The sequence below is a fragment of the Monodelphis domestica genome, chromosome 8, assembly GCF_027887165.1.
Source record: "Monodelphis domestica isolate mMonDom1 chromosome 8, mMonDom1.pri, whole genome shotgun sequence".
NCBI classification, from domain to species: Eukaryota; Metazoa; Chordata; class Mammalia; order Didelphimorphia; family Didelphidae; genus Monodelphis; species Monodelphis domestica.
This window is the reverse complement of record NC_077234.1, coordinates 13,006,851-13,027,559: the sequence shown is the minus strand read 5'-3', so window position 1 is coordinate 13,027,559 and position 20,709 is coordinate 13,006,851. Positions and strand designations below refer to the sequence as shown.

At 36.6% G+C, this 20,709-nt stretch overlaps 1 protein-coding gene across 3 annotated transcripts in view; it reads right to left on the bottom strand.

Annotated features, from left to right (window-relative positions):
• Positions 1 to 10,061, bottom strand: part of MBNL1 (muscleblind like splicing regulator 1) — a 276,473-nt gene extending 266,412 nt beyond the window's left edge. Inside the window, exons 1-2 of one of the 3 annotated variants that reach the window (XM_056807900.1) lie at positions 9,841 to 10,061; positions 7,320 to 7,422 (exon numbers count right to left, since the gene is read on the bottom strand). The gene's annotated coding sequence lies outside the window, so the exon portion shown is untranslated. Of the gene's footprint in view, positions 1 to 2,808; positions 2,918 to 7,319; positions 7,423 to 9,840 lie in introns of those variants that run through there. The other 2 variants (XM_007502353.3, XM_056807914.1) reach the window with 2 other exon arrangements.
• Between the last annotated feature and the right edge of the window lie 10,648 nt (positions 10,062 to 20,709).

Here is a 20,709-nt window from a genome sequence, read left to right as displayed (position 1 = left end):
TCCTCCTTTTTTGTTCTAAACTAACTATTGCTTACAGTTCGGGTGATGAGGGAAGGATAAAATATTGTCATAGAAATTTGCATAAATTGATGAAATCAACCAAACTTCCGAAGGTTGTGATTAATCGTCACGTTACCAGGCTTACAAATCACACCATTACAATTTGGGCAGACAACATTCAATCGTCTGCTTCACTTTGGGTATTGATCGCTGGGAAGAATGCTCTAGGTGAAACTTGTATGTGTAAATTGCACAACTTCCTTCGACATTACACCATCTCTGCTTTAAAACGAATTCATATAAGCTGGTTTTTAATCTTACGTATTTCCAACTGTCCAGTTGACTAATGTCTAATTTTCTCACCGATACTAACTTCTTTGGGAAGATCATGCATGTTGTCCCCATGTAAAGTAATCAAAATGGCAAATATGTGAAGTAATTCCTCCAGCCAGTCTTTTCATAACGGCTAAAATGGCCTTTGCAGTCATCCTTGCATCATGGAACAACCCACCAGTAAAGTCAGTGCTTTTTTCACCAACTGAAAAACCTACTGGCTGGCCATAAGCACGGAGACACATATGATTCACAAATAAGAAGTCATTTGAAAAATCTGGTCTTGTGATAAAATAGTAGATACTCCAAATCGTGGTTGTCAATCTTTTACCTTTCTGATCACTTCAGTTATTGATTTTGAATTATAATTCCCTGGGGACATAGCTTGAATATGTATGTTTGTATGGATATGTACGTGTGTATAAATATACATGTATGTATAAATGTATATGCATATATGTGAATGTCTATATTTTTACACACATGAATGGGATAAATATTGTACATTGAAGACTATCACAATGTATATCATGTCCAAAAAATATTTCATTAGAATTAAAAATTTGATAATTCCAAAAGCAATACTTGAATATGAGTCTTTATTTTTTAATAAAAGGAGCAAATTCAAGTTTTTCATAAATACCTAACTTCAACCAAAATCTGTACAGTATAATTAGCAATAAAAATATTGATTTAGAAATTAAAGGCCTCACATCACCACCAATCTTACTCTGAAATTCTGACTCAATTTAAGCTGTGACTTCAGTTCCATACTTAAAATCCCAAATGATTGGCTTCCCTTCTACCTGAAGCCAACTTGTAAATAATTATGTGAATATTCACAATAACAATAATGAAATTAAGGTATTAATAGCCTAGTTGATTCTTCATTCTCTGTCCTATGTTTGAGGTGATACCTAATGTTCCATTTGTAATATTAACGCCAGAAAAAAGAACACATCTAAAACTGAAAGCACTGATTGTTAACAAAATGCACATTTTTTGTTTGCAAAAATCACAGATTTAGTCTCACTAAAACCATCATGTTAAATGTTAATTCTTGACATATGCTATTTGGTCTTTAAACCTTGAAGGGCTCACACCCGTATCATCTTTTACTAGTTATAATTCTAAGAAATATGGTTGAATCTAGATTATCCAAGTATTTAGATTAACATCCAAGAATTTTACTACCACTCATATCCATTTTCCTACTGATAATAATGCTAATAAACTTGTTTTTATTAAAGTACAAAATCATTGAAATATTACTGATTTGAATTTTGAAAAATACACAGAACACAAAAAATAAAGAAACTCCAAATCACTCTTTTTAAAAATAATTAGAGGGTTCAATTTAACCTACATTTTAAGAAAACCAAATTGTATGAAGAGAAATTTGTTGTTTCATATATAATCCCATTTTTTAAAAGTACATATTGAAATGTCCACATTTAAGATTATAGCCATAGTAAAAAAGAACTTTATAAGATGGAACTAGTTTGATATTTTAATTTTCCTCAAATATTTTCAATCATTATATTAAAATGAAACACTGATAATAATTACTCAAAGAACCAAGTTTGGAAAGGAGCAATTTTGGAAGATTACATCAATGATAAAAGATGAAGGTCCATTGTCTTGACACTGAAAACTAAACACATTTTTTTCCTTTACCCAACTTATTAGAGAGTGTCCTTTCCTACTGACACATACAGGGAAGTTAATGTCAGTTAATATCATGATCTAATTAAGAATACAAAGAGATGACCTAGAGAATTCTGGTACAATTTTTGTGCCATCTTTAATTCTTACACGTCTGTGCCTAATGGAAAAATATGCCCTAATGAGCATGGAAAACAGAATGTTAAAGTGTGAATATTTCACTTATAACTATCACTTCTCAGTCTAAGAGACATCTATAAAGTGTCAGTTATTGTGATAATAAAAAGACAGAAAGAAAAACCAGACGTTGAGTTTGTGGTGTGTTTGTTATTTCTATTCTTAAACATAATGCAATAATAGATTAGCAGGAAAAATTGTGAACACCCAAAGAGTCCCTGGATGAGGGCATGTTTGGTTGACTCTACAAAATCGAGAAGAACACTAAAATATTATCTAATAATAGTGAAGCAACTAGAAGATATCCAGTAATTTGTTCAAGAGCAAAAACTAAATATGTTCTTTCAAAACTAAAAACTTTTCTCGGAACTTTGAAAGAACACATCTGTGATTGCCATTAAAATCATCAGAGATCAAAGAGTTTGACGTTTTCTAGCCTAAGTTTTATTTTCCATAAAACTAAATATGAGCTCTGTGGGCATCCAACACATTCCCATTAAAACCAGAGCCTGCCCACTCCCCACAGTTCCACCTCCTCCCAGTAAATTAACCAAAAGTGAAACTGTCAGAACATCAATTCCAATTTGTTGGATTAAGAAAAAAAATTAGAAAGAAAGAAATCTGACTTCTTACCTGTTCGCCTTTCTTGCTCTTTGAGAAATAAAGCTGCCTAGTTTGATAATGTTGCCAGTGCCTCAAAGAGATGTGTTCTGTGCAGAGCACCCTCAACTAATTACCACATTCTCTTCCTTTCCCCTCCCCCTCCCAGTAAATGAAGATGGTCTAACGAAAAAGGAAGCGGTGAGGCTCTAGAATAATTATGCTTTGCAAATCCTATAGAGAACTTGAAATTAACTATTCATGCCATAAAAGAGTAACCACGGCAACGGGCTATGGTTTGCATATAGACACACATGTGAATATATACATGGATGTATTATGTTTTACAAAATTGAGACACTGGTAAGGAAATACTATTTCCCTTAAAGATAGATCTCTCATGAGTTGATGAGCTTCACAATAGATTCTGTACCTCCAAATGGAAGATGATGAACCACCACTTTTATATGGACCATTGAGAAGTATTCAAGGTGTGCCCTAAACATTAATCTGACAGCAAACATCTGTTTGGGGAGGGGGAAGGAGGGGACCCGCCAGGGAGGGAGGGAGGTTTTACTAAACTCCTGTTTTCTTGGAATCCGGGGGGTGGGGGGTGGCTTCTCCTCCACAGGTCTTCTATTTCCTTCCTCCAGAAGAGCTGCCTGTTACTTAAAGATAGAGTGTTACAAAACTGCAACTGTTCTTTATCAGGAGTTATCTTCTCCCCCAGCGCCAGAGCCAAGATCACAAGTCAGGTGCAGGTCCCAGAGTTGGCTGACTTGTAGGCTTTGGTTTTTTTTTCCTCCACAGAAACAGATTCAGCCTCTCATTAGTTAAGCTCCTGACACATTGTGGCAGAAAAAGAAAACTCTAGAGGAGAGCGGAAGCAGGGGCTGAAATGAAATAAATGATGTCCCAGCGGCCCCGAGCTAATATCTTATGCCAGTTCTGTGCGACCACAATTGCTGTGCTAGGGCAAGCAAAAGAAAAGACACAGATTGCTCCCTCCCTAGTGAACTACTGGGAAAGCTGAAGCAAATGGGTGACATACATGTACGTGGGAAGATGTGTGTGTCTGAAAACATGGATGTACATGTGTGCATGAGGCTTGACTTTGAAGAGGGACTGAGAAGGAAGATTATGGCTATCAGAGTTTCAGAGAAATGCCAACAACCAGCCCTCAACAACTCAAAATTTTCTGTGTTCCTTGCAGAAAGTGCCATGTTCTTGGGGCATTGGTGGACGGTAGCCCACTGAATTTGGCCATTGACTGTCATCTGTTTTGCTCTCTTCTGTTGCCTGTGATCCAATCTATCAATGTCCCTCCAGAAGGGTGAAGCCCAGAACTGGCCACCCTACAACAGATATGGTATAAACAAGGCAGAATGTGGTAGGACTATCATCGTCTCCATCTTAGAAGTTCTCCAGGTCAGATCACACACATGATCAGCTTGCAGCTCATTAAGAATCCAGATCTAGGCTTGAACCAATGCAGAGCAAAATAAGCAGAACCAGCCGAACACCATGCATAGTAACAGCAATATTGGAGGATAACCAACTGCAAAAACAACGTGGCTACTCTCAGCAATGGAAGGACCTGGAATAATCCCAGGAGACTTATGAAGGAGAATGTTATCTAATTCCAGAGAAAGAACTGGTGGATTTGGATGGATAAGGATCAAAGCAGACTATCTTTCACATCAGTGTATTTATGGGTTTATTTAGGGGGTTGGGTTTTGTACAAAGGAGCTCTTACAAAAACAACCAAAATGAAAGTGTATTTTGCATGATAATGAAAATAATTTTTAAAAGAACTCAGATATTTATAAAAATAAACTATTTTCTAACAATTTTCCCCAGTTCCTCTTGAATTTATAAGTCAGTTTTTTCAACCCAAATGAATTTTTTTTATTAACCCTATTATATTTTACCTTATCTATTTCCTCATTCTGAACAGTTGGACTGTAGAATACTCCAATAACAAAATGATTTCAGCTTTTCCTTCCACAGAGCTTGAATCACATGGTCGCTCATCTTTGTTTCCTGGAATTCCTCATGGGAATATGCCTTCTTACAACACAATCTATGCTTTTCTTTGTTGTTTTTGTCTTTTTCTTTCTTTCAAAGATCTATGCATCCAGTGTTAAATTCCAGCGATATTTTAGTTTGACTCTAGAAAAATGAAGTAGCATTTGCCTCCTTATATAAAGATCCTTCATTTTTCTTAATTTGGCTAAATGTTGCCTTAACTCTTGGAATTTGGGTTTGGAAATTTGGAAGTCAAGAGTTTTATTACTGGAACATTTGTGAGATTTTGTTTCCTCTGTAAGCATCTGGTTTTCCTAATTACTTTCATTTCTTGATGTTTACTATCTTCTTAATAATAAGCTATAGAATTTTCCCGGGGTCCAAGTCAAGTACATAGATTAATAGTTTAATGGTGCCTTTTTTAGAAAATCAGGACAACACTTAGCCTTTTCTAGGGCTATCAGTGACTTTTTTCTCCTAGGTTTTATTGACATTGCTCATTTTTAATTCATTGCCTACCTGATTCCTGTTTCTCAGTCTCTTTTGTGGATCTCCCTCCTTATCATTCCCATAAAGAATGGATATTCCCTAAGGCTCAGTTTTGGATACTCCTTTTTCCCTCCTAATATTATCTCACTTAATGATCTCTGTTCTCTGGTGTTTAGTTATCATACATATGCAAATGATTCTCTGCTAGCTCAATTTTATTTTTTGTAGTTGAATTTTTCTCTTGAACTCAAACCAGTTCTTGGACATCTTCAAATTGATATCTTATAGACATCTCAAAGTTAAAACATAGAAAACAATCTATTATCTTCCCAATTTCCCTACTATTATTATTATTAAGGGAACCACCCAGTCACCTAGGCTCACAACTGTGGTGTCATCTTTTCCTCCTAACTTGTATTTAACTTGTATGTTTCCAAATCTTAATGTTTCTCGCTATTATTTCTTATACCCATTTCCTCTCTTCTCTAACACAAAGTACAAACTCCTCTGCACTCTGGTGTAGTTCTCATTACCACATGCCTGGTCTATTGTAATAATCTACTGGTTGTCTCCATGCCTTCAGTCCCAGGCTACTCTAGTACATCGATGCCACTTCTTGATTCAATATACTTCAGTGGTTCCCTTTGACCTGTAATAGCAAATGGAGGATTCTCTGTTGGGCTTCTAAAGCCTTTCAGCCTATTCTACCCCTCTAATCATTTTAACCTAATCCCCTTTCCATGAACTCTGCCATTCAGCACCACTGGCCTCTTTGTTCTTCCAGTTAGTGCCATAGATCTTCTTGCTGTTAGCACCAAGGACTCTTCATCTCCAAAATTTGTTCAATTTCACAGATGGTCTCCTCCATTCTTAAAAGTCTCTTCTGTCTCATATCAGATCTTGACTTCCATCAACACAATGATCAATCCTACCCCATGCAGAAGGTCTTCCCGGGTCTATCCATCACTCCTCCCCACCATAGCTAATGGCTTCCCATGTGAAATTATATTTCATTTACCTGTATAATTCTTGTGTGTAGATTTGTTTTACATGTTGTTTAACCCCACTCTCTATTTAGAATGTAAGCTCCTTGAGGCAAGGGATTGGTTTTTGTTCTTCTTGGTATGCCAAGAACTTAGTGCAGTGCCCAATGCCTAGAAGATGCTTAATGAAAACTTGTTGACTTATTATCTCCTGATTTCCATTCTTCCAAAGAGCATAGCCATTCATTCAGCAAGGACATCCTCTAGTTCCTTCAGAATGCCAGGAAACAATGCCGAAGAGATGGACACCTAAGTGATTTCTGACTATATTGCAAAAAACCTTGATTAGTGAAACTTTGCCAGGAACCAGAAGCAGAAGCAGACATTACACAAATCTACCTTTGCTCATTTTTCTATTATGTCATCCCATCTCCCCAGAGCTATGGCCTTTTCTAAGACCTACTATAACTTTCAAACCCCCTTTTCATCATTCCTAACTTATCCTCCTGAGTCTCTGCTCATTCTCAGCATTAGTGCTCCTGAGAAAACTGCCCATGGGGCCCTAGTATGTATTTCCATTTATTGGAATTCCCTATCCCTCCACATGCCCTTTAAGACAACGTGATCTCTTTCCCTCTCATCATACATGTCTTAGGGCTTCAGAATTTTTTTTTCAGTTTTTCATCCCTCCTAGGTGTTGGCTTTTTTTATTTTAGTAACAAAAATGCCCCCTTTTCTCTTTTTTGAGCCCTTTAAAATGAGAAAAACATCTGGCACTTGATAAACCAACAACCTAGTAAAAATGTGAACAAATGAAACAAACTTCATTTTACATAGAAATTTTCCAGAAACTAATAGAGTTCCTGGTGATGCCACTGAAACGGAAATGATGTGGTTTCATCAACAACTTATAAACATTCGAGGACTTTTTTTTATTCAAAATCACATCTTCAGTCACATGCAATTTCAAATAGCAAACTCCACACACTCTGATGTATTCTAGGGTTTTACCTTTTTTTTCCCAGTGAGCTTGTTGGTACTTACATATTCTTTTTCCCTTGCAGAACTGATCCTTCTTAAAAGCACAGACAATTTTTCTTTTCCTTTTTGAAAATCTCTTCATCACCAATAATGTGGATTTTTGTTTCTGGGGGTAGACATAGGCTTGAGTCCCTTTGACAATCTGAGTAAGCCAACAAACTACTTCATAAAACATTACTTTAGAATCCATAATGGTGAATACAAAGGATTCCAAGGGAAGCCAACTATATTAAATACAATTATCAACATAGCTTTGTAATTTTTATTATTAATTTAGGCCTTCAAAGTAAGAAATTTCTGCCTTTGAGCCCAGTCTATTGCATGGAATATAGTAAGCGCTTAATAATTGGATCTGGCGATGGGAGGTCATAGGTTCAAATCTGACATCAGATACTTTCTGATTCTCTTACCCTGGACAGAACCATTTAACCGTAATTGCCTAGCCCTTATTTGGAGCCTATACTTAGTATTGATTCTAAGATCAAAGAAAAGGGCTGCAGAAATGAGAGTAGAATTGAATGAAAGAAATAAGTTCCATTCTGATCGATTATCGTGTCATTTTGTCATTGGTCAGGGGAAGTACTACAAGTAATTGTTACCCCTTATATTAAGATTCCTCTAAAGAGAGCACCCCAATTTGCCTTCTTTCCAAAACAGTGACATTTTTTGCCTCTCCATTTTGTATCGACTATATCCAATATTTACCCTAGTTTGGTTAACCACCTGCTTTCTCTGAAACACCCTCATGAGAAAACTCTATGCCCAATGGGAAAAAAAACACATTTATCCCAATGGGACCAATCCAGAAATGCCCCCCTTTGTGGTAATGGAAAGAGCCTTGAATTTCAGATTAAAGAATTCCAAAGGATTTAGACCTGGGTGAAGAGTTAGACCTTTGACAATTATTTCAATTCAAATACTAAATTTTATAGATAAAGAAACAGAACCCAGAGAAATAAAAGGACCTAATGCGAATCATCAAGGAATTAGACTAGGATTCTTGGACTCTGAACCTAGAACACTTCCTACTTGTTCCATGATTTTGATTTGACACTTGTGACATAAGTGAGTTTGGAAAACACACTTTTCTTCTGAAGCTCTGAATACCTGCTCTTCATGGGGAGATGTTTATATACCGTATATTTTGAGATCCCTTCAAGAAATAAGATTCAATAACTTTTATGTATTCAGACTCCCTCTAAAACAGAGGAAATGAAAACAGAATGAATACATTCCTAATTTTTTAGAGCCACAAGATCTCATGCCTGATTTCCGTTAGACCCATGGCGTATTAGTGGCCAGTGTTTATTTTTGTGACTGCTTGAAACTCACTGAACTAGCAACATTTGACCTCGTGTCTGCATAGCTGAGTGATGGGGAAAATATTTTTAGCTTGGTACTTTCGTTGCGAAACTGAAAGAGGGATCTCTTCAACATTTAAATCATTAAGATGCCCCAGAAAATTGGCACAGTGAATAGTTGCAGACTTGGAGTCCAGAAGACCTGAGTTAGAATCCTGCCACAGTTACTTATTAACTGTGGGAGTCCAGGACAAGGTATTTAATCTCTGAAGTTTTCTCATCTCACAAAATAGGGAAAAAAATATCAACTATCTGCCATGATTGTTGTGAGGGAAAATATTATATTTTTAAAGTTCTTTACAAACCTAAAATGACTGTATAATAATTGTAATGGAATATTGTTGTGTTATAAGAAATGTTAAAGGGAATGATTTTAGAAAAATCTAGGAAGACTCATGTGAACTGATGCAAAGTGAAGTAAAGTGAAGAGAACCAAGACAATGTAGTGCACAGTAACAGCAATATTGTATGATGATCAATTACGAAAGATTTAGCTACTCTATTCAATACAATAATCCAAGACAATTCCAAAGGACTGATGTTGAAAAAGACTATCTACTCCCAAATACAGAACTGAATAATTTTTTAAAGTAAGTTGAAGTATTTTTTCATTTACTTTGTGTTTTTACTTTCTATTTTTCATTCTATTGCAACATGGCCAATATAGAAATATTTGTACAACTCTTCAAATGTAAATTGACTTCAGATTGCTTATCTTCTCAATGAGGTATAGAAGAATGGACAGGAGGAAAGTAGAAAATTTGGAGCACCGAAGTTTTAAAATTCATTTAAATGAAAAATAAATTTTAAAATAATTACAAAAAGGAAAAATAAGTAATATATTAATGTTGGCTCTCATCATCATCACTATTGTCATCATCATTGCCATCATTATGACATTTGTGCTGGAGGCTTGTTTTTGTCTCATTTTTAAAAGTCAAGATTGGATAAAGTGATAGACCTGAATTCAGAAAAATAGGAATGAAAATATTTGCTACCTATGTGACTATAAGCAAATCTGTTAACCTCTCTGAATCCCAGACAACTCTCTAACTCTCTAAATTAAATAAAGGCAGAGATCTGTTGTAGAGATTCCTGTATTACATTAGAAAATAGACAAGTTTAGAAAAGAGAAGAAAAATGTTGATAGAACTATATAGTACCTGTGCTCTTTCTCAATAATCAACTTTTCCCAGTTAAATTTATTGTATATTCTACTCCAAATATCCGAAGTATGTGAGCTCCTTCCCCATTCTTGATACACATTCAATGGCCATGTTGGGTCGTTTCTAGCTCTCATACTTTCACATGTCTTGGTACTTCTACCACCAGTCCATACTGAGCCGAGAGCTCTCAAAGATGCATTCTTAGACAGTTTGGTTCACATCAATACGTGCAAGGACTTCACATTCAGTCTCACTCTCTTCTGTTTTATTGTTGCCATGGTGACATAAGCAAATCTCAGAGGACTGGAATTTCCCAGGTTCTTTCCTTTTAAAGATACCAGCAGTAGGAGTCTTGAGAGTTCGAATTACATCCACAAATTAAAAACATTTCCATTTGGCCATCGCTTCACCTCTCCCCTGTTTGGTGGTTGCCATAGAAATGAGGAAGACTTTCCAACTGCTAACAGGAGCTGCTGTTGGCTTAGCTCTTCCTTCTTTTATGAAAATGTTGCCATAAAGATACTGGACATCCCAAAGAAAACTAGATTTTTTCCAATGTGAAGGATAGCAATCGATTTACATGTCTCCAAAGAGATTCCCTTTAGTGAATCACCAATGAGTTCATCTAATTTCAAAGGCTTTCTTCATACATAAAGTCCATTTAACAACTAGTATCTATTTTAGTCTTCTTATCAAAAAAGGGTACATAAAACAAACTGGAACCAGTTCAGCAAAGTTATTATGAACTGTGAACCTCTTATAAATTATCGTGCAGTCAATAGATGGAAGTTGTCTGGCAAATAAGCCAGTCATTTAACCACACTATTTCAATGGCCAATCTTGAGGGCACAGAAGAGTTAATGAAATGCATTCCTCCTCTATTTTGGTTAGAAGTAGGGCAACACAGGGTTGGAATGCTGCCTCCACTGTCAGATGCAAATAGGGTCATACTTAGGACCCAGTCGATAGTGCACTGGACCTGGAGGAAGAACCTAAGTTCAAATCTAGCTTCATAAGTTTCATAACTATGTGAGTCTGAGCAATTCATTTAACATTGTTTGCCTTGGTTTCCTTATTCATGAAAATGGAAAGCCACTGTAGAGTCTTTGCCAAGAAAACTCTAAACAGGGTCAAAAAAGAATTACATACCCCTGAAAAATGACAACTGAACACTTTCAGGGTTACAAAGAGCTTTACATATATTATAGCTTTTGAATCTCATGATAAATAAGCTCTTTGGGAAGAGTTTTGCAAACTTTAAAGATGTGTATAAATACTATGACTACGGTTTTTACTATAAACATACCAGTAAGCTATATAATTATTATTACATAGCTATTTTTCATTGATATGAGGAATAAATGCTGGTAGAGGAAAGGGGCAAGAAATATTCAGAAAGGAAAGAAACTTATAAAACAATTTTAAAAATTATTCCCTCACTTTAATGTTTTAAAAAGTCCAAGACATTTATTACAGATTCCTAGATTCACCTCCCTTTAAAAAACTCACCTTAAATTTATTATTAGCTGATTTAGAAACAAATTGTCTCCCCATCCCATAGAATGAAAGTAACACGAGGATTAAGTCTGTTTAAATCTAATTTTTTTTTACCCCTTACTTTCTGTCTTGGAATTGCTACAACCATAGGTTCCAAGGGAGAAAAGTGGTAAGGGAAAAGCCATGGGGGTTAAATGACTTGCTCAGGGTCACTCACATAATAAGGATCTTAGGGCAGATTTAAAGCCAGGGCATCCTGTCCCCAGGCTGACTCTCAAACCACTGAGCCACTTACCTGCTCCGCCTTTTCTTGCATTCAATCCTCAATTACTAAAGCAACAACACATAGGAGATAATGAATGTTTCTTGGTGAGTGATTGATTACAAAATTTTCTTCCCTCAATATATTCATTACTTCAATCAAATGGAGAATATTATATAGGCTGTTCCGGAGGTCTTAGGGGACTTTAAAGCTGAGCTATTGAAGCTTAGATTATTTTAAGATTCCTGAGACACACTTTTTTCTATAAAGTGAATTAACCTATTAAGAATCCCCTTTGTAATTGTGGTATTTGTTGGTGATGGAATACTATTGTGCACAAAGGAATAATAAAGTGGAGGAATTCCATGGAGACTGGAACAACCTCCAGGAAGTGATGCAGAGTGAAAGGAGCAGAACCAGGAAAACATTATACACAGAGACTGATACATTGTGGTACAATCGAACGTAATGGACGTCTCCATTAGTGGCGGTGTAATGTCCCTGAACAATTTGCAGGGATCCAGGAGAAAAAAAAAACACCATTCATAAGCAGAGGATAAACTGTGGGAGTAGAAACACCGAGGAAAAGCAACTGCCTTAATACAGCGGTTGAGGGGACATGTCAGAGGAGAGACTCTAAACGAACACTCTAATGCAAATATTATCAACATAGCAATGGGTTCAAATCAAGAAAACATGTAATGCCCAGTGGATTTATGCAGGGGGAGGAAAAGAAAATGATCTTTGTCTTTAATGAATAATGCATGGAAATGATCAAATAAAATACTATAAAATTTAAAAAAATAAAAAATAAAAAAAATAAAAAAAGAATCCCCTTTGTACATCTCCATTTAGACATGTTCTCTCTTCATGCCAGGATCATCTTTGACAAATTCAAACATATTCTTAGATATAATAATTCTAGGCAGAAATATGAAGAATACACATCTTCCCTGACTAAATAATTCTCTAAAGGTAGCACTCCCTTTGCATAATAGTGACTTAGGGCAATGAATAGCCAGCAGGATTTAAGATACATCAAGGGTATGGGTATGAGAGGAGGAGGAGGTACAAGCTGTGATGTCAAAGGGGAGTCAGAATCCCATTTCAAGCTATGCTAGGATAAGGAGAATGGCAAGGACCATGTGGGGAGAAACCAAAGGTGGAAAGCCAAAATCTAAGTCTAAACATATCCCAAAGATTGGGCAGAAGGCAGCTAGGTATCCCAGTGGTTTTCAAATTTGGCCTCAGACACATTCTAGCTGTGTGCCCCTGGATAAGTCACTTAACCCTAATACCCTATCCCTTACTGTTCTTCTTTCCTGGAACTGATACTTAGAATTGATTCAGTAATAGAAAGTATGAGTTAAAAATAGAATGTAAAAAGACTAGGCAGGTATACTGAAGGAAAGTCAGAGCGATGGTGACATTTCTTCAAACCTTCGACAATCGAATTTAAATTTCTTGAGGGTAGGGACTGCTTCATTTTTTGTCTCTGCATTGTGTGTGCCTAGCAGAACACTGGGCACAAAGCAGCTGCTTAATAAATAGGTCATGGAATAACTTCACAAGAAATAAGAATCCAAAGGTAGAACTTGAACAGATTATCTAACCAGTTCCCAAGCTGGGAAATGAAAAACCAAACTCAGGTTTTATATTGAGACGGCATTTGAGGATGGACAAATTAAGTGAGCCCATTGATGAATGTTCCTTTGTGAAAGTGCTGCCCCAGCGAGACGCCCCACTGAGATGAGACACGGAGTGGTCATGTTAGTGACATTCGGGAAGGATGGGATGGGTCAACGCTTCACCAACTCTCCAGGAGACAGATGAAGGTCCACTGACACATGCCAGGAAGAAGGAATCCCTGTTCGATTTCAGGGAAAGAAAGCCTATTCAAAAGGTGCTGGCATTTGCATTCAGCATGACAGAGAGGGACAGTATGCGTGGTGGAGAGACAACACGTAGAGAAGGCAAAGGCCAGGTGTGCCAAGTGTGCCCATGCACAGCCAACATGCTGAAGTCATTGATATGAGATCTCTGGCCTTAGAGTCCAGCCAGACAGGTTCCTGTATTTGCTCTGACAATTGCCAGCTGGCCAGTGTCACCACACTGCATCTCAAAAGGGAGACAAGTAATATTACAATGACTGACCGTGAAATGACAAGGAATTCACAAAGACAGAAAACTGAAAATTAAGTTAGTGTGCAGAAAAAAATCCATTTGAAATATTAATTGTAATACAGAATTTTAAGAACTATTATAAATTTATGATTGTCATCAATGTCTCCTCTAGGAAGGTCCTATTTATAATATTCATTCAAAACTCAAATTTAGAGGCAATGTTGTCAAACAGAGGACCTGGAATCAAACCCGGACTCAGTGCCAGTGTAATCTTCATCCCTCAGCCTGTTTCCTCATCTGTATAATTAGGGGACTGAGATCGAAGATCCTGACTAATTCTACCTCTAGGACTTTTTTCCCATATTAAAAAATCACCTTGTATTAATTTTTATGTTTGTCTATGAATAGTTGGTCTCCCTGGATGGAATGTAAGCTCCTAGAGGGCAAGAGCTATTTCTTTTTTATCTTTATATTCCCAGTGGCTTGTTGTATAGAAAGCAATATTTAAAACTTAAAGTTTAGAAAACCAATGGAAAGGTGACTTTTAAGCTGAATCTTCCATACATTTGAATCTTCTCGAAGCCCTGACATTTCTATACATTACCTAAGACCATCATATCCTGTCATCTATACATTGCCACAAAACCCACCTTCATTTCTTGAAATGCACTCATTTCCCTGGCTCTGGATGCATACAAAGATACTTCCAGAATGCACGATCCACGTTTTGGGGTTCACCATTCACCAAGGAGGAGCATAATTCTAGAGTCCTCCTGGGTGAAAAAGGGGCATATACAAGTGGCCAATCCTGGCTGATGGGTGAATTGAGCCAGATGGGTTCATACTATCTTGCCTGCGGAGTGCTCAGGACCTTTCTAATTTGGGGGGAGCTGCCAGGGCTTTATGCTCCCTCATTTCCTAATTTCCAATACCACTGAGCATATCCATCCATTGTGAGACATCAGAATAAGACTCAGGAGGATGGGATGGCATATGATAAGATTTTCTATTCCCTAATTGCCCTTTCCTAAAGAATTTTCTATTCTAATTCGGTCCTTCGATCTTTTCCAAAAGCGACAGAGCACAATTGGGGTGATTATATAACTTTCTGCTTCCAGAATGCAGCGACTTCCTAATGCTAGAAGCTTATCTCTGACTTTTCCTGTGCAGTAACAAGTTCCAAACTACAGAGCATATCCTGATTAGGTTAAAAAAATCTTCCAAAGGGAGATGGGGAGGAGGAGGAGGAGGAGGAGGAGAAATGGCCAAATGGAGATTTATCCAGCTCAACTCCCACATGAAGAAATCCAATTTTTCAATGAAAACAAAGTACAAATTAAAGTCAACAAAAGTGAGACTAACACAGCAAACTGACTCCAACTGATAAAGAATACAATGCTACTATTATTTCTCATTTAATTTGTAAAATAATGACAAAAAACTCTTCGCTCCACCACTTGTCCTACCATTAGAAGAAGAAAAAATCTTTGCAATAAATATACATACTCAAATGAAATTAATTCCCACCTTGGATGTGGCCCCCAAATACAAGTTTCATTCTGCATACTGAGGCTATCGCCTGTCTGCAGGGGGTGGGGAACTGTATTTTATCATGGAATCATGGTGGGACATTATATTATTGGACTTAGAGTCAGGCTGTTCGAATATAGTCGTATGCATGCAAATGGGGTCCAATATGCTTTTGTAGTCCTTCAATTTCAACTAGCTTGTAATGTGTCACTATGGCTTTGAGGCACAATGGATGGTGGAATTTACTGAATGTACTTGCTACGTGCTATATATACACCTTGTTAAGCAGAGAGCCTATAATATAAATATGAAAACTAGACAGTACTCATCCTCGAGGATTTTGCACGGGGCTAGAGAGAAGTAACTCACACTTACTAGGGACTAGCAGTCAGGAGAAGGTTTAGTCTGGGAACTCCCAGGGAAAAGGAGTAGAGCCACAGTAGGCAATGGACTCCTGGTCTATTTCCAGAAGCAACCTTAGTACTGGTTTAAATAAAGTTTCGACAGGAAGTGATGGAAATTCAGGACATAATGCAAGTGATGGAAAGAAGCTGACTGGTGATGCTATACAACCAAGTTGAGCTATGATGCTGCATGTGGTTAAACTATCTTGCCATGCAAATTAAAAGTGCTCTAATATTTGTTTTAAAGGGTCATTTACTTATGTCATTGTGGCATAAAAAGCTGATGCACTCCCATAAAATAAATGATACTAAAACTTTTTCAAAAATGAAAGTGCAAATAATTCTCATCTTTGTGAATTTTTTCCTTTTTATTTTATTAAAATCCTTCCCTTCCATCTTGGAATCACTACCGTGTATTGGTTCCAAGGCAGAAGAGTGGTGAGGGCTAGGCAATGGGGGTCAAGTGACTTGCCCAGGGTCACACAGATAGGAAGTATCTGAGGCCATTTTTGAACCCAGGACCTCCTGTCTCTAGGCCTGGCTCTCAATCCAGCTGCTACCCAACTGCCCCCTATGAATTTTCTTCAATTAAAAGTGACATCATTTTCATTATCTCTAATTTGTAAGTAGAGTAATATTTTTGTAATATATGAATATTCCATTTGAACAGAAACAACTTTTTGGGAAAATGAAACTGTTCAAATCAAAGACAACAGAGGCAGCACATTGAGTAGGATACTCATTCTAGTTGAAATTTGCAAGACTTTCCATCAATGTACAAGGTCTCTGGCTAAAGGGGAGGAGAAAAGAAGGAAAGAAGGAAGCAATTACCAGTTTCAAGAACCTGACATTCAAACAGGGGACATAACTGATGCACGTACCAGCATATGCAGAATAAGTGAGGAGTAAATAAGAAGCAGTTAACGACACAGCAAGGGAGAAGAGGGGGAGCTAGCAGTTGGGGATCAGGAAAGGCTTCATCATGGAAACTGACTTGTCCAAGAGGGCTCAGACGATGAACCTCCCAGAGAGCTTTGCACCTCAGGATCTCTAACCACTGCAGCAGGGCTATTTCCACATGGCCTCTCATCTCATTCGGGTACACTTTTAGATGTACATTTGTTTTCAATATCGGTGAGGGTAAGATGTAGCAGTCCTGACTATCTCTTACAGGGAAAAAGCCTTTATTAAACACTTTCTGAATAGCAGGCTCTGTGCTAGGTCCAGAAATGCAAAGAAAAGGAAAAACATGTTTTCAATATTCAACTTCTAATGGAGGAGACGACATGTAAACAATGACATATGCAAGACACATATTAAGACAAGTGGTCTCTGAAGGAAAACACTAGCAAGGGATGAGATGAGGGATTTTAGCAGAAGACAGGATTTGTAGTCAGTCCTGAAAAAAAGCTGATCACACACATGTTAAACCCAGTGGAATTACACATCAGATACAGGAAGTGGGTGGGGAGAAAGGAGGGAAATAACATGAGTCTTGTAACCATGAAAAAATAGTCTAATTCACCTAATTGAATACAAATTTTCAAAAAAAAAAAGAAAAGAAAAAACTGATCATAGAAACTGGGATTGCAAACCAGATCTTCTCTAAATTAAAGGTCATCACATGTTTTTTGTTATCTATATCACTCTATATGCCATCCTACAGGGAATGGGAAACTCTTAAGACTTACAACAAAAAAATGGGAGAACTGGGAGAGGGCAAGGGCAATGGAAGAAAAGAAACAGGGACTCTATTTTCAAGACTAGAAGAATCCAGAGAGCTAAGGAGATCCCTATGTTTTGATCATTAATACCCTGAATGTTCATAAGTCAGGGCTTCCTCTATTCAGATAATCTTTTCTAAATAATATTAGCAGAAAAAAAAACTTTTATAAGGATCACTTGTTTTTAAATTATTTTAGAAATAATATGTGAAAGGAAATATCTGAGTGCCTGCTATATGCAGAAAGGTTCCTTCATGTAGTAAGTCCATAGTGATGATAGTAGGGGTGGAATGAGAATAATATAATAAAAATTGAGCTATATTATTTTTTATTTACTATATAAACTATAACATTTTCCTGAAGAAAATATAGATAATAATCAAAATGATCCATTCTTAAAAAACATGTGGGAAAGTTCTAAAAATATCTTTAGGATGTTTAACAAATCGATTTTCATTCATGTAGCTTTATTCAAGCCCTCACCAGATTCCTATCTACCCTTGACTCTTTAGGGACGCATGTTCATTTTTACACAAATGGCCTTAATGACCACATTGGGCAAATAGTCAGAGCTTGAACTTCTCCATCAATATAAAAGACTGATCAAATGAGATATCCTATGAGCATGAATTCGTGTAAAGGAAACAGGACTACACATTAGAAAAATCTTGCAATCTCCAATTCAAAATAGTCCAGTATTGTAGTGAATTCCATACAAGATATCCATCAGATCCAGATCAGAAGAGACCTCAATGACACTCAAGTTTCCTATATTTTATCATGGTGGAAATCCCACAGACTAACAACAACTCCTTTCCTCACCTCCTACAAGAATTCAGATATACATATTTCCATGTTTTTAAATTAATCTGCTTAAGAATAAGACTTGGAATTTTGAACATAATGTGAAAATGTGTTTCTTTTGCATAAATATTTATTATAATTCATGACACAATTATATTATTATACTACATATTATATTGTGTTATATATAAAAAATAAAAATAAACACCTATGCTGTAAAAAAATTTACCTGGTTGAGATGGTATATGATTATAATAAAAAACTACTGGGCCGTAAGAAATGACAAAAATGATCACATAAAAACCTGGAAAGACTTATATAAAGTGATGCAAAAATGAAGTGAGCTGAACCAGGAAACACTGTGCACAGTAACAGCAGTAATATATGATGACTTAACTATTATCAACAAGGAAAAGATCCAAGACGACTCTAAGGGACTCATGAAAAAGGCTCTCAACCTCCAAAGAAGGAACAGTGAGAATGCCAATGAAGAAGAAAAAAATAAGAGCCTTCACTGTTTCCTCCAAGAATTGTTCACTAGTTTAAGCAATATTTGTCTATTTCTCAATATGATGGATGGGAAAATGTGTAGTATGTCCTAATATACATGCAACTTATATTACGTGAATGATAGAGGAGGGGAGGGTGCTTGGGATGAAATTAAAAGGATGGGAAGTAGGGAGAAAAAAAAGCTGTAGTATTTCAACATAATTATATGCCACTGTTTGTTCAGCCATCCATCCACTGTTGGCCGTCCCTCAGTTTCCATTTTTTGTCACCTCAATAGAGAGCCAGGATAAATATTTTAGAGCATAAAGGTTATTTTCCTGATTTCTCTGATCACCATAGGAAATAAACCTAATAATCATCTTGCTGGGTATATACAATTCTATAACTCTCTGGGTATAATTCCGTATTGCTTTCAAAAATGACTAGAGAGTTCACAGTTCCACAACCAGTGTATTCGTGTCTATAGTTAATTGGAAAAAAAAAAACACACAGAAGGACTTACATGAAATGATGAAGACTGAAATGAGCTAAATCAAAAGAACATTATATACAGCAACAGAAATACTGTTTGAAGAATGACTTATTGTGTCCATCTCCAGAGGAAGAACCCATAAATATAAATAAGTGACACATAGTTTTCTATATACATAATTTTTTTTTTCTTGAATGATGTGTTCTCTAATGGCAGGAGGGGAAGAAAGGTAGGAGATACTTGGTAATTTTAATAACAATCAAATAAACTACAAAGTAAAAAAATTGTTACCTTTAAGTATATATAAATATTGATAGCAATATATTCATATGGATACAAATATGTATAAACATAGACATTATATAGATGTTTATACATATAAGTTTGTGGGTATGTAAGTGTGTGTACAGAATGGAGATATATTTTGGATGATAATTCCTATGGTCAGATTCTAGTGCTGGGAAGGGTCTCAAAAACTATTTAGTTAAAATTTTTTATTTATTTATTTTTATTTAGTTAAACATTTTACAAATAGATAAGTTGAGTTCCAAGATCATTAGGTGGTTTCCTTGCAATTAGAAATTATTCCTTATGTTTTTATTCACCAAGCCCAGTTGGTAGAAAACCAAAGGCTATTAATAAATGGTGATTGGAGGCAGCTGGGTAGCTCAGTGGATTGAGAGCCAGGCCTAGAGATGGGAGGTCCTAGGTTCAAATCTGGCCTCAGACACTTCCCAGCTGTGTGACCCTGGGCAAGTCACTTGACCCCCATTGCCTAGTCCTTACCACTCTTCTGCCTTGGAGCCAATACACAGTATTGACTGCAAGACGGAAGGTAAGGGTTTTAAAAAAATAAAAATGAATAAATAAATAAATGGTGATTGACTTACCCTAGTTCCCAAAGATGTTGGGAGTAGAAGTCAAGGGCAGATTCTCTGATGCAGTCGGTCCTCTCTTCCTTATACCACACACTCTGAAACGGAATTTAAGCAGTTCAAATCAAATAGGTGAAAACCTACTATTTCCAAGCACCTAAAAAGCTAGAGCTGAAGTAAGCCAATAGTTGGGTGAATAAATATTATTTTTTTAATTATTTTAAAACCTTCTGGATGGACAGTGTTGTACCTGAAAAGGGCATGTGATATCATCGATGGCTCAACTCCTGTGAGCATGCTCCATTGAAAACAATTACACTTAAATCTTTTATGGTTTGGGTTTATTTTTTGTTTACATGAAAGTTGAAAGAAACTTGTGGGAAATCACCGAGTTCTGTTTATTTGGGGCAGTATTTGAAGATGTAAAAGGAAATGTTCTAATTCGAAAGAACATTCCAAATAAACTCATGAGCTATGTTTGTTGGGGGAAAAGATTATGATCATAAGGACAGACTGGATGAAGCAGCATCAAACAGGTTCGAAAAAGGACAGAAGAAATGTCCCACTCAGCCTGACTGACAGCTTCATTAGTTTCCAGATTAAATTACGGGAGATTCACGTTACCCCTAACGGTGAGCATCTTTCCCACCTGCCCTAGCCACTC